Genomic DNA, 16,836 nt, shown 5'->3' with positions numbered 1-16,836 from the left:
TATGTTCATCAAACAAATTCTTCTCAAGTTCAAGAGTCAAATTGATCACAACACAATAACTTGGGTGACTTTAACTCACCTCTTTCACCACTGGATCGATCTTCAAAAAAAAAAGTTGAATAAAGAATATGTAGAACTCAATAATACAATCAATAACTTAGACTTAACCGACATATATAGAATATTTCAACCTGCATCAAGTGGATACACTTTCTTTTCAGCAGCACATGGATACTTCTCTAAAATAGACCATAAACTATGGCACAAAGCAACTCTTAGCAAATACAAAAATAGAGATACTACCATGTATTTTATCAAATCATAATGGAATGAATTGGAAATCAATGACAAAATAAAAAATAGAAATTACTCCAATACCTGGAGACTAAACAATATGCTACTGAATGAACAATGGGTTGCAGAAGACATCAAAGATGAAATTTAAAAATTCTTAGAGGTAAATGAGAACATACACACAACATATCAAAATCTCAGGGACACTATGAAAGCAGTTCTAAGAGGAAAGTTTATTGCATGGAGTTCATTCCTTAAAAGAAGAAAAAGTCAACAAATAAATGACAACTTTACATCTCAAAGCCCTAGAAAAAGAAGAAGAAGTCAGCAGCAAAAGCAGGAGAAGCCAAGAAATAATTAAAATTAGAGCTGAAATCAATAAAATCAAATTAAAAGAAACAATTGAGAAAAATTGACAAAACAAAAAGTTGGTTCTTTGAAAAAGTAAGTAAAAATGACAGACCCTTAGCTACACTAAAGAAGAGAAGGAGAGAGAGGACTCAAATCACCAGCCTAGGTGAGAAAAAGGTAATATCACAACAGACACTACAGAAATACAGAGGATAATTAGAAATTATTTTGAAAACTTATACTTCAAAAAAATAGAAGATAGTGAAGGCATTGATGAATTTCTCAGTCATACAACTTGCCCAGATTGAATCAGGAAGATGCGCACAATTTAAACAGACCCATATCAAGTGATGAAATAGAAGACACCATCAGAAGCCTACCAACCAAGAAAAGCCCAGGAACGGACAGTTACACAGCTGAGTTCTACAAGACCTTTAAAGCAGAACTAATACCAATACTCTTCAGTGTATTTCAGGTAATAGAAAAAGAGGTAGTGTGGGAGACCAACGTTGCACGTGACTGAGTCACTCTCCCTGGCTGGGTGCTGAGGCGCTCAGTCACAGAAATGTGACAAGCTTTTCCCACCCTTCTTGGGTGCAAGGGTTGGTGTCTGGTGCATGGGTGTGTCTTGCTAAAGCCCCATGGGTGAAGCTACGCTCACCTGTTCCTTTGTAATATAACCCCTTGCCCTGTTTAGGATAGAATCTTCCAGGGAAGTGCCTTGTGTGTGTCCCCTTCTCTTACTGTGCCCTTGGGTGTGGCCTACCCAGGTGTCAGTTAACTTGCTGACAGTGGACATCATGAAGACAGACTCAGCCCCCTGAAACCTGACCCCTGGCCTCATTTGAATAGCTTCTCCTCAATAAAAGGGGTCAGCGCGTGCTCTCGCTCTCTCTTCCTGCGGACCCTTAAGGTCAGAGGAGCTGTCACAGTGACCCCAAAGAAAAAGGTATTTGTGTCTCTTGTGTGGTTATTTTGTGCAGCCCAGTCAGCCCAGTTTTCCTGGAGTGACCCCTGAGCCTTTTAGTCGTGAGAACAGAAACCCGGCAATTGGCGCCCAACGTGAGGTGAAAGGTCTGAGTCTTTAGGCCGCCTGGGACAAAAGTGATAAATACTGGCTCCTAAGGGAACTCCAATTTAAATGTTAAAGAAAGTAAGTGAGTTTGTATTTCTCTCCAGAAGTTAAGCATGCTTAACTTAAGATTGCAGAGTATTGTGGGCTGAATTGTAGAAAGTAAGTGAAAATCTGTGACGTTAAAATTTTTAATATTGGGGTATAATTTTAGAGACTCTAAATTCAGATGATTAATGGGCTGTGTTGTTGGGTTGAGTCCTCTCCATGGAAAGAGCACTTTTGTGGGTTTTTAAAAATTGTTTTTATAAATATTTATAAATTTTTTTTGAAACACGGCAAGGCAGCACTTCCAAACTCATTCTATGAGGCCAATTCACCCTGATTCCAAAACCAGGCAAAGATACATCAAAGAAAGAAAACTTTATTTAGACCAATATCTCTAATGAACATAATGCAAACATTCTCAAAAAAATTCTGGCAAATCAAATACAAAAATATATCAAAAGATTGTGCACTATGATCAAGTGGGATTCATCCCAGGGATGCAAGGTTGGCTCAACATATGTAAATTAATAAATATAATTTATCACATCAATAGACTCAAAGATAAGAATCATATGATCATTTCAATAGACATAGAAAAAGCATTTGACAAAATACAGCACCCCTTCATCTTCAAAACACTTGAAACTAGGGATAACAGGAACATATCTCAACATCATGAAGGGTATCTATGCTAAGCCCTGGGCCCACATCATTCTAAATGGAAAAAAAATTGAAGGTATTCCCTCTAAAAACTGGAAAAAGATAGGGATGTCCTTTGTCACCACTTCTATTTAACATAGTCCTTGAAACACTAGCCAGAGCAATTAGACAGAAGAAAGAAATTAAAGGGATACGTATAGGAAAAGAAGAAATTAAATTAGCACTATTTGCTGAATATGATTCTGTTTACCTAGAAGATTCAAAAAGCTCCACCAGAAAACTTCTAGAACTAGTAAATGAACTCAGCAAAGTAGCAGGGTATAAAATCAACCCCATAAATCAAAGGCATTTCTGTATATCAGTGACAAATCCTCCGAGATGGAAATGAGGAAAACTACCCCATTTACAATAGCCTCAAATAAAATAAAATACTTGGGAAGCAACTTAAGGAAAGAGGTGAAAGATCTACACCATGAAAACTACAGAACCCCAAGACAGAAATCCAAGAAGACCTTAGAAGACGGTGGGGCAGTGGCAGGCTGTCCTGCCCACATTCGCAATCTTCTCTCAGTCAGAGCTTCAGATTGACGTTCTTCAAAAACCACAACCGGTTCACCCTGCCATCGTGACCGCACGCCTGGGTGGCTCAGATGATCCTCCACTGGGGCTATTTTGGGTCTAATTTCAAGTGTTCAGATTTCTTTCGTTTCAACCAAACATACTGACTTCAGCCGCCTAGAAGGACAGTTGGTGGTGACTTCTGAAAGTCTGTCCTTTGTGGGGCCCAGCTAGCCCACCTTCCTTTTACCATGGCTTAATCAGACTGTGGTACCAAAGCTGCCAGGAGCTGAGTGAGGGGTTTTCTGGGGCAGTGGACTCCACACAAGCAGGAACAGAGCAGTGTGGTGACCCTGCGGCTTCTATGCTCACGTGCACCTTCCATCCTGAGCAAGGGGATCCCGGACACGCAGGGACCTGAGCACACTGCCTTTGGCCATCCCCAGCTCCCCCACCACCAAGTCCCCCTCCCCCACCCAGCCACCAAGCAAGAGCTGCCCCACACTTGCCCGAGCGCTTCTCACAATGCCTTGCTCTGGCAAATGAAGACAGAATTAGATAAATAAATGACCTATGATCCCTTATATGATATGGAATATGGGTACAGAATTTCAAAAGTGAAGGTAATTTTGAATAAACTTCAAACAGCGTTGAGATGTGCATTATTTTATTATATGTTTTAAAGCCAAGAAACTGAGGCACACATATATTCAGTAGTTTTCCAAGAATTCATAGAGTAAGAGCTATGAATCGTGTTTCCCAGGAGCTGATCAGATATGATTCGTAATATTCAAAACTGCTACTGGATTTCCATGGTCTACAGGTGCAATGGTAGAAATGTATTGTAAAGGTTTCTTGGTCACTGTATGTAGTTGAGAAGTGACAGATCTATAGAGAACATTGCTAAATATCAGGCTTTTCCTCATCGGCTCTGATTGCACATCCTCATGTGACTTCACCTGACTGTAAGCAGCTGTTTTATGCTCTACTTGCTGCTTGGAAGGCCAATTAGGGGGAAATTTATGGATGGCATTGAAGGCCGTGCTGCTGGGCCCAGCCCAGGAAGCCTGATGCCTGCCACAGGAGCTTGGCCTGGCTTGCCCTAGAGTCAGAAAGTAGGGGAGCAGGCCTCTGTCAGAGGTCACCTGCTGTGCCACCTCATCAGGTCCTTTGGATATTAAAGTCTATATGGCAAGGGAAGAAAAAGGCTGGATACATGGATTCTATCATAGTTTTAAATGTAGGCATTATGTTTTCTAAATAAGTGACAGAGTTTTATTTAGGTCAGACTCTTAGATTACTGATTAACCTAAATTATTAAATTGTCTTGTTTGTTGACTGATTCTAAGAAATGCAATCTTAAGTAAGAAAAGAAAAACACAACAAAGACACATACCCTTTCCTGCCGGCATTTAAACCTGGTGTACATGTGGTCTACAGTCTAAAGACATAAAAATCTAAATTACCCTGTCAAGGTATTAGGGCTGTGTTGTTCCAAAATATTCAGCATAGTTATAATATTTTTATTAATTAAAATCTTAGGATTAAAGTTTAAATCCTGGTTTCTAAATTTATTCTCTTCAAAGTTATATCAACAAGTTCTTGTATGTACAAATACTCTCTGGCTTCTCAATCCTAATTTGAACACTCTCAAAGGCTTGCAGGTCAGTGATTTACCTGAGTCCACGCACCCTTCAGTGGAGGGCAGCAGAGGTGTGGGCTGCTTCCCTGGTCAGCAGGCTGTCCCTGAATACGGAGGGCTTTGCTGTATTAAGGGGCCTGGCGCAGGGCAGCAGCTGTGCCCAGGAAGCACATTCGAGCTGCCCCGTGGAGGGTTTAGGGACCTGCCTGGCGCTGGCTGCTGCCCCTTCACACGTGGAATGACATGGAGTTTCTGCCACCAGCAGGGAGATGGGCAGCCGAACCCTGCGATGTAAGTTAGGAACCTGCAGCTGAGAAACACCCTGGGAACTGCAGCAGCCAAGCCGAGGTGTGTGCCCCTCAGACAGGCCAGAGGAGCAGGGGCCCAGGGCGCAGGTCAGAGCCACGCCTGCTCCCACCTCTTCCCACAGGCTGCACCTCTTGGAGAAGCTGGCTCTCTTCAGTCCCCGTGTCTGGTTCTGTCTGTCCCCTGCGAGGCCTGCTGGTGTCCAGGCATGTTGGAGTTCTCAGTCAGGTCCTTGGATGTGTTGTGTGACTCATGGCCCTGCCTGATCCTCCCGGGGAGCCTGCCCTGCTGGGTGCCTTCTTCCACCACCACTGGCTGCACCTGCCCATCTGTAGGCGGTTGAGCTCCTCTTGGGCTCACTTCTGTGCCTCAGGGTTGGCAATGGCTGAGGCCGCACTGAGGTTCCACATCCACCACTGAGGAAAGGAAGTCGTGGTGCCGATCTCCTTGGACACCACTGTGCCGCCCGCGTCCACTGGGATCCTGGCTCACACCTGTGGGTTCTGCCCCTGCCACGGGCACCATGTCTTGGAGTGAAGCCTTTGGCAAGAACAGCAAGATGGACAATGGCCACTGGCAGGACCGTCAGGAAGTGTTGACCCTGTTAGGTTCCCACTTAGTCCAGTTGTTCCAGCCGTGGGTGTGGATGCCTCCGAGCTCAGGCCAGCCCAGCCAGTCCCCAACTGAGTGACATAGCAATGACAACGGCTGGCTCTGACTGCACAGTCACCAAGTGCAATCCCTTGCCAAGGCCTTTGCCTGTGTCGTGCCTAATCTTAGAAAAAACTTCAGAAATAGGTCTCCTTTTAGAAGCTACTTACAAACTAGTTAGAAGAAACCAGAATCAAAATTCACCCCCAGGGCCAACGCCCTCTGGTCTTTCCAGTGTGTTGGGATGTCCACGTCCAGGACACCCACAAAGCACAGGTGGCCTCTGCTTGCTGAGTCCAGGGAGTATGAAGGGTCACTTCTCACACACTGAGTGCTGCTGCTGGCAGGCTTTGCACAGTTTCCAGCTCCCTAATCCCGTGACACCTTTGTGAGTATGTGCATCGTGGTGCACAGAAGTCAAAGTATGAGAAGAGCCCAGACAATGTGACAGGAAAGTCCGACTCCAGCCTCCTGGGGCAGCCCATGTGCCCACAGTGTGTGGCCAGCACTCTCCTGTGTCTGGGTTCACTACAGACTCACTCCTTCCTTCAAATCCTGGAAGAGGTCCTCAGCTAAACAGCTGGGCACCTGGAAGGAGCTCCAGAGACCCAGAAATAACTCATTTTACACAATGGGTTACATCCTTCTTGGGCTTGATGTCCCCTCCAGTGAGGTAAGTCTGCATGTGATGAAAGGGTACTTTTCGCAGATACATGATCGCACATGTACAATGCCCATTTTTTTAAAAAAGGAAAAATTTTACCCAGTGTTATGGTTTAGATAGGAGGTGTCCCCCCATATCTTGTGTGTCAGACAAGGCAAGAAGTTGAGAGGTAAAATGGTTGAGTTATAAGAGGCTTAACCTAACCAGTGCATTAGTCCCTGTGGGACTTAAGTTGAGAGTCCTGTAGGCAAGGGGTTGGGGCTGGTGGAGGTGGGTCTCTTGGAGCGTGCCTTTGGGTTTATATTTTGTCCTTGTTGAGCAGAGCGCTCGCTCTTTCTCTCTCTCTGCTTTCCTGTGCCACGTGATTCCACCATGATGTTCTGCCTCACCTCGAGCCCTGAGGATTGGAGTCGAGTCTGTGGACTGAGATCTCTGAAACTGAACCTCCAAATAAACTTTTCCTCCTCTAAAATTGTTCTTGTCAGGTCTTTTGGTTTCAGAAAAAAAAAGCTGACTTAAATACTCAGGCATTTAAGAAACTATTTTAGGAAACAAAAAAACCAAAATTACTCATATCTCTTAATATGTATTTTGATTACAAGCATTTGCATACTTTGAAAGTAGATTTTTTCAGAATAATTGGGTCACATTAATGATTAGAAGCAATAATTAGAATTAGTAATAAATCTGTGGCAAAAACCTCTCTCTCTGCTCTGATGGAGTGGGGAGAGATTTAGCAGGAGATCCTGATGCGAACCCACTTCGGGGCCCTTTGCTTATTTTTCTCTTGGTTTGTCTCCATCATGAGTAGAATTCTGTATTTGGCAATGATTAGACTTCCTTAACAATGACACATGCAACATTACATCTAGCTCTTCTGTTTTATAATATGCATATATATGGCACATGCTACCTAACTGGTATTATTTCAGTTTTTATAAAAAGAATGAAGTGTTCCAGTGTCATGTGCACATTGCAGATGGAACCTCCAGCTGAGGTCAGGTAGGAGCTGCATCTCATGCACCTTCTCTTCCAGGCACTCTCATGAGCCAGTTTTTATTTCATGTTTTAGTTCCTCCAAATGCTGTGGGGTAGCATCTGGCTCAGAGGGCAGCGTAAAGAATGTTCTCCATATTCTCCTTCCCTTTGGATCGCTAGAAGGCCTTATGCGCACTACTTTGTTGACTGGTCCCTCAGAGGCAACATCCTGTGAAATATCTTTAGACTTGATTTATTGATCAATTCCAGCAATCCTTGTCAAGATTGATCAATGACAACTATAGAATACAGTCCTCTATGAATAAAAGATGATGGAGTGGGCACAGGAAAATTACAAGTAATCACAGCAATCAAACTTTCATCAGGATATTACTTTTACTTTATTATTACATCATAATAATACATCTTGAATCAAATATTTTTAGAGAAACTGAAACCAAATTGTGGTTGAAGAACACTACAAGAGTTTCGGAGCCATCAGATCCATTAATATGAACAGATTGTTCTCTGCTCTTAGATGAAAGGTAATATTCTGAACCAGGACATTAGCAACTATATTTGGCACCCGTTTGGGTCCCTCCGCTTGGTGAGCCAACACCACACTGCTCTGCAGTGCTGCTTTGGGTCCTCTCCTATAGGCTGATCTTTACCTTCTTGAATTACAGCCTGTACACTGCCTTCCCTCTCTTTCACAGGAGACAAACAAACTGTTGGTTCCAGGAAGTTAATGGTAAATGTCCAACAAGGAGACAACTGTTGGCAAGGCCATGGGAAGGCAGTATGCTGGGGTGGGGAGAGAGGTGGACGGGCCCTAGGCTGCAGTTAGCAGTGGGAAGTTCTGGGTGCTGTTTACTGCAGGGTGCCCGTAGATAACCACAATGAACTGTGCATTTCAAAAGCTGGAAGAAAATATATTGAAAGATTTTGCCATAAAGAAATGATGACTGCTCAGAGAGAGGAATATGTTTGACTTGATTTAAACATTAGGTGAGTATAAGTGCATCAAAACATCACAAGGTACACCATTAGTATGTATAATTTTATGTTTTTATGTTTCAGTGATTTAAATGAACAAAATAATGCTTCTAAGGATTAACCCAGATTCCCTCACCATATTCCTCTTCTCAGATGAACACTCATCTTAGTGAGGACCATCTTTAATAAGGCTAATACAGCTTCGTACAGAAGCCACCTGCAGTCACCCTGAGGTCACGAGGGTGAGACGTCCACCCTTCCGGCTCTCCTGGCTCAGCACTGTTCTCAAGGTGGGGAAACTCCAGGGATGATTTGAGTGGCACTGTCACTTGTACAAAGGGAGTGCATTTAATCCATGACCACCTGGTCCAGCATCTTTACCTGCTTTCTTAAAGTTTCTCAGCCCCGCGTATGTTTTCCCGTGGAGAATCGGGCCGTTTCTCCAGTGATGAGTCCTCCAAGGCCAGTGTGGATGGAGACACCGTTGTTCCTCTCACTGTCATCCCTCGGAGCAGCCTGTCCACGCGGTGCCCAGCCTGTGTTCCACACAGCCCTCCACACTTGAGATCTGGGTGCCACTTCCTAGAGCTGAGCTTGAACAGCGCCTGACCCACCTTCTTCTCCCTGAGAAAGTAATGCAAGGCCTGTTTTGACCTCAAACTCAGGCCGGTCCCCTGCCTGTGTGACCCTTTCCCTGTAACTCTCTAGCAGTGGCCTCCCCTCTGCCAGCACCTCACCTCACTCACTTCCTCCCACTCTGCGGGAATCTCTACCATCCTGTCACAGCACCCTGTGTGTCATGGTATGTGCCAAATGTCCTGCACTTGTCCCTGAGTCCCCAGGCTGTGCACCAGGAGAGAGGGGTGGCCTTCATGCACTGTGGACTAGGTCAGCAGCACACGCAGTAGGTGCTCAGAGGGCCCCTGAGCTGATTGCAGCGGACAGTCTTGTGATCGTGTCTCTCTCCTCCCTTAAACATGGATGCACACACTGCTGCAGTCCATGAGACAGGATTAGACGTGATGCATAACCTGTGTCCATCGTCAAGTCTGAAATCACTGAAACGGTCACATCTGATTTTCCTCTACCCCGCCCTGCAGCCTGGAGAAGGGCTCGGGCATCTCACTTGGAGACAGACCCCACCTCCAGTGGCAGCCCTGGGGTCTGGAGGGTTGGAGAGCAAGGATTAGCGTGAGATACCTCTCCACGTGGCTGACCCAACCCTGGGAGGGAAGGACCCTGGACACTGCTCTGGCCCTGTATCTCCTGGCAGTACTTTCTGCAGGGCTGTGGGAGGCTTCCTGTGGGAAGTGGTCCCCTTCAGTTGGCCCCACCCTCACTGATGACCCTTCTAGAACTGAGGCTGTGTCACCCACAGGCCCTGCTCCTGGCGCACCACCATCCTCTTCAGAGACTGGGATTGCATTTGTGGGCCTCCGACCTCTTCTCTCCACTGATCCCAGCGTCCTTCTTGTACAGGTATAAAGCAGACCCCAGGGTTCTCTTCAAACCTCTGCTTGGGCTGCAGAGGCCGGCAGGGGAGAGGCCCCTCAGAGGCCCTGTGGGTGTGTGAGCCCTCCCGCAGTCGGCCTGGCCGAGGAGGAGTGATAACACAGGAGGCCTGACCTCGGGGACGCATGCTCAGCTCTTCCAAGAACTCCTCAAGGGCCTGTCTCCTGTGACCGCCTTCCTCTGGTCATCGAGAGTGACTCCCTTGGGTTCTCAGTCCTGTGGCCTCAGAGAGACGAAAAGCAGCTCTGAGCATTTCCCAGCACAGGAAACCCGTCTGTGCCAGTGATGGTGCCCGAGGCCTCCCATTCCCCTGGGGGACGTCCTCGGGGGACACAGCTCTGCTTTCTGAGGTGACCAGCCAGCCTCATCCTTGGTGGGAGCACTGGCTTTCTCTCCCTCTCTTTGAATCTTCAGGAACGGCAGGTGGACAGCAGAGAGCACCCCGCAGCCCACTGAAGGCCGAGTGCTCCAGGGGATGACTGCCCACGTGGCCAGACCTTATTCTGCAGCAGCCGTCTGTCTGTGCACTTGCCCCTCACTCAAGTGTCCTGTCTGAGGCCTACGGTTTCAGCAGATCCCTGTTTGACTAGACACGAGACCCCAATCGTGAAGGACCCAAATGTTTTATCCCCAGCCTTCGAAGACACCTCACTTCAGTGTATGTCTCCTCTCCTGAGAACACTGAAGTTTGGGAAAAGTGGGGTCTACATGCTGACTTTCTCCTCCACATCTTCTCACTGCTGGGAATGCAGCTGAATGCGGTTCTCTTATTGTGTATTTTGAGAATAAATACAGGGATGATAAACATTTCATAAGACACTGGACTCCTGTTAATTCAGTTTAATATCTTTGGGCTTTTTATAAGGATTCAAAACTTTATCCATTTTCATGTACAACAAAGGAAAAGTGACTTACTCTAATATGACTCTGGGTTAACAGTAGTATGTATTCTACTTTAAATTTTTATACATATGTATTACACTATAAACTCTTTGCATTCTAAGTTACTTCAGGAATCTAATCCTTAGTAAAGTCATAGGTAGATTACCTGCCAAAATTACATTACAGTTGTACGATGTGAAAACTAAGGTCTCACGGTGTCAGAACTTCCTTCAGAGGCTTCAACCTTGCTTTCCATTGCTATCTTCAGTGCTATTGGACTTCCCAAAGGTGGCCTTATGTCCTGTGCATCTTTGCGACTCCCATTGGCTAGCCTGCAGTGAGCAATCAACCAATATTGGCAGAAATTAATAGAATACAAGAAGTACTGTATGGAGCATTCTATCCTCCTTTGTAGATTCAAATAAATTAGTACAAGAATAAATAAAAGCAATAAATCCAGCTTCAACTCAGGTTTGCTACTTTTCTTTTAATCAGAACAGACATGTACATCATTGATGCAGACACGTCAGTTCACTCACTGCACTGCGATGGGAAGACTGGTGACCCGTGCGCAGTCATCGACTTCACAGGCTCACAGTCAATCTAGAGAGACAGGCGCGCTCCTGAGAGGGATGGTCTGCACTGACATGAACAAAGGCTGGGAAGCACAGGTTCAGCTGGAGCTTTCCAAGGAGAACCCGACGGGCACTCGCATCTCGGAGACTCTGGCACCAGTCTAGCATGGCGATACAACATCCGCCCTGCCCCACACAATGACCATGCAATGATCTATGCCACGTAATAGCAATATTATAAATGAAGGATAAATATCGGCTAATAATGCGTTTGGATTTGAGGGCCAGAAGATCCAACTTAGTGTGGCTAATATAAAAACAGTTTGTCTGTCTCTCACAAAGCAAACATCCTGCCACCTGCCACCTTTCAGTTTTCATTTCTGTTATCCTTTCTGTCATGGTTGTAAATGGGGTGGCTGATTCTGCGCTATGTTAAGTCACATCCGGATCAAGGAGAGGGGAAGAGAAATGGGGGTTAGAAGGTGAGGTCTAGTCTTTTTAAAATTTTATCAGACTCGAAGCCTTTGAGTCTCTGACTCCAGCGTCACCACGTGTCCTCCTATGTGGATGTGCTGGCAGTACCAAGGGACCCAGGGAGTGTGCACACAGCTTTGTAGACCCTGCCTTGTGACACCAGAAACAGGGTTGGGGAATGGCCTCAAGGTCTGTGCTCTACTGGCGTAAGATTTTCATGACTGAGAAACTTTAGGGGTCAGCTTGGGCATGTATTCTGTTTGATTGTAAGAAGGAAGGATCGCTGTAAATGATATATTATTATTTGTTGAACGTAACCTTAGTTTTGAAGAAGTGCACTTACTTGTGATGTGCTAGAGCAGTGCTTCCCCAAATGCTGGTATTCTAAGAAAACACATTTTACATGTTATTTAGGTGTTCAGGAAATGGATGGTGACCCTGCATTACAGAGGCCCTAAAGCCAGAGAGGAAATGAGTGGTAACCTTTGTACTACAAAGGCCGCAAGAACCCAGAGACTTTCAGACTGACTCTGATGAGATCCTTTGGTCTTCAGGCAATCCTGATGGGACCCCAGAGGGTTCATTTCTCTGAGACTGCATTCACAACTCCTGGGCCAGGAACTCCCACCTCCAGCCTCTTACTCAAAGAAAGTCACTCTTCATTTGAGTCACAACAATATCTTGAGATACAATTGCACTTGTTTTTATTACTGAACACATCACTTCCTGCAGCATGATAGTTACCTTACCCTCTTCTCAAGTGGTGGGGATTAGACTTAATTCATAATCAAATCCTCAGAACCATGTGAATTACTTGGTGCACGGGGGCGTCTGTCACTGTTTGAGTGAGTGAAGGGATGAATGAATAATGTATGATCACAGGAGTAAATTAAAGCTAAACTGCACGCGCTCATGGAGAGCTTCTGCTTCACGTGGTGGAGGAGAGGTGGTTGCGTGAGCGTCACGTTGGAGACACTGCCCTCATAGGTGGAGGAGCAGCTCAGCACCTGCAGCCTGTACAGTCGCTGTATCGCCACAGCCCTACAGAAACGTCCCGAGACCCTTCATGACCAGATACTCCTGCTGCTATTGTCTTATTCTCTGTGAAGTCTACATTCACTTAAAAGCACGCACTTCTCTAACAATTCTCTCACGGATGTAATTCACAGGTGAACGATCCTCGGTATTTAGAACAGGAAGCAGACAGGCCTTTTGGCCAGGACGTTAACACTGTTCCTCACACAAGCCAGACTTGTGCACCTTTGGGGCAGCCATCCCTGACACTCCTTGTCTGGGAAGTATGTGGGTGAATGCGTTGGAAGCTCAGTGGCAGTGGGTTCTGCAGTGCCATTAGCTCTGGGCAGTTCATCTCCCCGGCCTCACCTTCAGGTCCAGTGTCACTGTTTGGAAAACTTCTCGTGAACCATGACTCCAGTACGAAAAATCACACTCAGTCACATCAGGCTGAGACGTTAAGTCCTGAACTTCCCCCTAGAGGGTGTGAGGTGGTCAGAACATAATCAAGATAATTCTCAATCAACTGTTCTGCCTTCAAATTGCCCCAGGGTGTCATTTTTCCCCTTTCCTGTGTTCCTATTTTTTTTTCTCATAAGTGCAACCAGGTGACTAATAATGAATAGGAGAATCTGAGTCATCTGTCGCCTCAGTCTCTGGGCAAGAAATGAGAACCCAACTTCATTTCAAGGTAACAAGAAGGTCTGAACACCCTCAGATTGTTTTGGCAGCTGTGCAAATTCAAAGTCCACTAGTTGGTGTATTGCACTGGGACAGGACTTGGGGGAAAGAAAACCTCAGGAGCCCTGGCTTCCACCTGTGCCCAGGGGATCAGCACCAGCAGTGAATAATGCAATTGAGCTGATCTGGTGGCCAGCAGGCAGCCTCCTTTGCTGGCCATTGAACACCATCTAATTTGCATCTCCAATCTCCAGCTTCCCTCTGGGCAGCTGAGGCTCCTTATTCATCCTGGGATGAGCCAGCAAGTGCTCCCTGACCGACACCCTACTGCCCCCCTCCTGCTGGCAGCCTCTGTGTCCACCTTTGCTCTGTGCCTCCTCTGCAGCTTACCTCCCAGGGAGTCTCTCACGCCCTCGCACCACCCACACATCCCTTTTCCATCCAGAAACTGCTTTATAAGCTAACGAGCACACTTAACTTTTTAGGCAGATTACAATTCTGAATGAAGCAGCACAAAAATCTTCCAGGGCCTGTGGTTGTAATGTGATTGAGTCATATTGGCCCTGCCCTGTGCCAGGCATCAGACTATCATCCCTGTGACCTCGACACCAGAATGAGTCAGGCCTGTATCCCACACTTCACAGACTTGAAAACCCAAGACTTCAAATAGGTAAACTGATTGCTAGATAGAAAATGGCAAAGTTGGACTTTATTTCTATCTGTGCCCAAAGTCTCTGATCTGAAATAAAATTCTTGATATAGAAAACTAAGGAATGTTCATGCTTGACACCTCCCATGTCCTGTAACTAAAAGAAAAAAAAATCACTATAAAAGACATAAGAGGGAAAATCTCGGGCTGAGTTAGGTATAATCCAGCCCTAGATAGCTCATTTCCTAGAATTTTTTTTTGGGGGGGGGCAGGGATTGAACCCAGGGGTGCTTAATGACTGAGCAACATCTCCACCCCTTTTTATTTTGTTTTCTGACAGGGTCTTGGTAAGTTTCTTAGGATCTAAGTTGTGAGTCTGGCTTTGAACTCATGATCCTCCTGCCTCAGCCTCACAAGCTGCTGGAATTCAGGCTTGTACCAGACCCCCTGGCTTCATCTCCCCGATCTTTGTCCCCCAAAGACCTGACACTTATTGGCTGGCTCCACGTGTTCTCCTGTGTGCTTTCAGCTTTCTGTTGGACTGGGAAGCACCCTGGATTTTTCCTGCCTGGGCCCCAGTCTCCTGTGCCCCTGGTGTGCCCCTCACTGAGCTGAGGCTGCAGAAGCCAGAGGCAGCAGATGCATCTAGGAGATCACTTCCCCCTGTGGTCTGGCTTCCTGAGATTCAGGGCCAGCTCTTCCACCAGTGGCCCCTGAGTGTGGAGCTGGGGTGTGGCCTGGGGCAGGGGAGAGTGGGTGGGGGCGGGAGGAGGGTAGAGGGAGGGGGCTTCCCTTCCTTTCCTTGTCTGTTCTCTGGCTTGTGCTTTTACCTTGCCTCCTGCCACAGGAATATTCCTGGGGCTCTGTGTCTGCAAATTCAGGAGCCTTCATCATTTTTTCCCATCAGGACTCTTCCCTGTACACATCTTTTTGGTAGACTTCAAGCAGGGGAGGCACGTATTGGAAGATCTAGGCTCACAGTTTTTTTGACTCCAGGTAAACCTTTGGAAGTGTAAGTGCCTACCCCACCCCATGTGGCCTTGGCCAAGGCTGATGCCTTCCAAAGCTTTGCCTGCAGACAGGCCACCACCTCTGCCACCTCTTGAACTCCACGTGGCACCACTGTGATCCACATGGCACACCCTGCCACTGAACTCAATGACCCTGTGTGTGCCTCCTGGAGCATCCAGAACCTTCCCAAAATGGCGCCCACCACTGGCTGGGCTGGGGGTCACTTACCACTTCTTTAGCCAGGGGTTCATCTCCTTGGGGGCTTCTGATCATTATTTGAGATGAAGCCACTGTAGAAAGGTGACTCCTGAAGTCTCTTGTGGCAAGGAAGACAATCCTCGGGAGCAGGAGAAGTTGTGAGCAAATGCTGACTATATTATTTACATTTTTTTGAAATTTATTTATATGAATTATATTTATAGACATATATACCTTTATTTTTTAATCAATAATTTTTTTCTATTGCCTATGTTTATTTGTAAAGCTGTGGATTATTTTCACTGCTATGTAATGTTATTTTATATCTAATTAGAACAATTTAACTACATATTTTAATGTTTATGACTATTTTATTTTTGCCAGTATGTTCTGATAGTAATTCTGCTATAAACACTGTATTAATTGGGGTCCAGTAAAGGGAGACAGGTTGCCAGTAACGTGAACTGTGAAAATACAATTAAATAACAGGGAAGGAATGAAGCGTTTGAAGCACTATAATGAATGAAAGAAGAAGCCAAGGAGTCAGAAGTGGGAGTCAGGAAGCGGCCAGCACATCTGGAGGACACAGAAGGCCGAGTCCTGACCTCTGTGGAGCAGCCTTGCTGGAGGAGCACAGCCTGCTGGGAATGACCTTGAGGACGACGTGGGGGTACTGGCCCACGGTGCAGACCTGTGCTGGAGGGTCAGGCTGCCCACCAGGGTCACAGGGGAAGTGCACTGGCCCCCACAGGCTGCCTGGCTCACAGCACAGGAAGGAAGACGCTTCCCGCTGTTTGGCAGTGAACTTCCAGGTTTCTGTCTCAGATGATGCCTGACTTTGAACCAGCTAGCGAAGGGCCATCTCTGCCACCTCCCAGCATGAAGACTCTTAGCTGCATGTCCACACCCACCGTGGGAGGCTGAGCCTTCACACTTGGAGCAGACGTTTTCCAGGGCACGTGCCTGTCTATCAGAGCATGTGTGAGTGTTACTGTAAAAATCAATAAACCGCTTCCAAAATTACTTACCATTCTACGTTACTGGATGTGAAATCAGCACCACCATGTTTTAACTTTCCACACTCGTGATTAATGAGAAGGCTGAGTTTACTTTCACGTTTCTTGGACATTTCTGGTCTCCCTTCTGTGCCTTGATTCCTTCTGTCTTTCCCTCTGTTTTCCAATGTGTGCACACAACGCCTTTGTCATTCTTAGCAGTTTGCTACCTGTTACGAAAATCAGCCCTTTTCAGTTACCATGTTTGGCAAGGTTTATCTGCCAGGAGTCAATGTCTTTATGGTAACTTTTATTTGATAGAATGTATCAGTTCATTGTAAACTAAGTTTTCCTGTATTTTAGGTCTGATTTCTTCACTTGCAACAATGAAAATACTCTGGGTATTCCTTCCAACATTTTTGAAAGTTTCAGTTTTGCATTCATTTTTGTAATCCATTTGGGATTAATTTTGAGGAGGAGCTATGATAGTGTAAGGATCGTTTTACGTTTTTTTTCCCCCTGTAATATGGATACTGAGGCCAGGCACCATCTATTGGAGGGTCCTTTACCAGGCCCCTTCCTGGCTGAGTTGCAGTGAGCTCGCTCTACGTAGTCCCACTTCTGT

The sequence above is a fragment of the Ictidomys tridecemlineatus genome, chromosome 12 (genome assembly GCF_052094955.1).
Source record: "Ictidomys tridecemlineatus isolate mIctTri1 chromosome 12, mIctTri1.hap1, whole genome shotgun sequence".
Lineage (NCBI taxonomy): Eukaryota > Metazoa > Chordata > Mammalia > Rodentia > Sciuridae > Ictidomys > Ictidomys tridecemlineatus.
The sequence above is the reverse complement of the archived record's forward strand: the minus strand, read 5'-3'. Positions refer to the sequence as shown.